The following is a 1,013-nucleotide window of genomic DNA, read 5'->3' as shown; positions in this document are numbered from 1 at the left end:
ATAAAGATATTAAAGTCCTTAGTTGGGAAGTTTGGGACCATTCATCATCATTACACGTTCAGCTCCATCTTGAAAACGTAACAGCTGACATGGGGGGGGGGGGGGGTGTAACAGGCTGACATGGGGGGGGTTGGGGGTGTAACAGCTGACATGGGGGGGGGGGTGTACAGCTGGACATGGGGGATGTACAGCTGACCATGGGGGGGTGTAACAGCTGACATGGGGGGGGGGGTGTAACAGCTGACATGGGGGGGGGGGTGGGGGGGATGTAAACAGCAGTGGACTGATGAACACTAAAAATATATTTTGTTAGTAAAGGGATCCCTTTAAATGAAATCAAACTCTTGGTCCTGTGTGGCTTAGACAGACATCCTAAAATGGACCCTATCCCCATAAGTGAACTACTTTTGACAGAGGCTCAATGGCACCCTATTCCCTATTAAGTGCGCTGCTTTCTATGGACCCTGGTCAACAGTAGTGCACTAATCAAGAACCAGGTCCTATCAAGAACCAGGTCCTAATCAAGAACCAGATCTAAACAAGAACCAGGTCCTAATCAAGAACCGATCCTAATCAAGAGCCAGGTCCTAATTAAGAACCAGGTCCTAACAAGAACCAGGTCCAATCGAGAACCAGGTCCTAAACAAGAACCAGGTCCTAATCAAGAACCAGGTCCTAATCAAGAACCAGGTCCTAATTTAAGAACCAGAATCCTAATCAAGAACCAGGTCCAATAAGAACCAGATCCTAATCAAGAGCCAGGTCCTAATTAAGAACCAGGTCCTAAACAAGAACCAGGTCCTAATCAAGAACCAGGTCCTAATCAAGAACCAGGTCCTAATCAAGAACCAGGTCCTAATGGAGAACCAGGTCCTAATCAAGAACCAGGTCCTAATTAAGAACCAGGTCCTAATTAAGAACCAGGTCCTAATGGAGAACCAGGTCCTAATCAAGAACCAGGTCCTAATTAAGAACCAGGCCTAATGGAGAACCAGGTCCTAATCAAGAACCAA

Source organism: Salvelinus sp. IW2-2015, unplaced genomic scaffold (genome assembly GCF_002910315.2).
Source record: "Salvelinus sp. IW2-2015 unplaced genomic scaffold, ASM291031v2 Un_scaffold2260, whole genome shotgun sequence".
In the NCBI taxonomy this organism is placed as follows: domain Eukaryota; kingdom Metazoa; phylum Chordata; class Actinopteri; order Salmoniformes; family Salmonidae; genus Salvelinus; species Salvelinus sp. IW2-2015.
The sequence above is the reverse complement of the archived record's forward strand: the minus strand, read 5'-3'. Positions refer to the sequence as shown.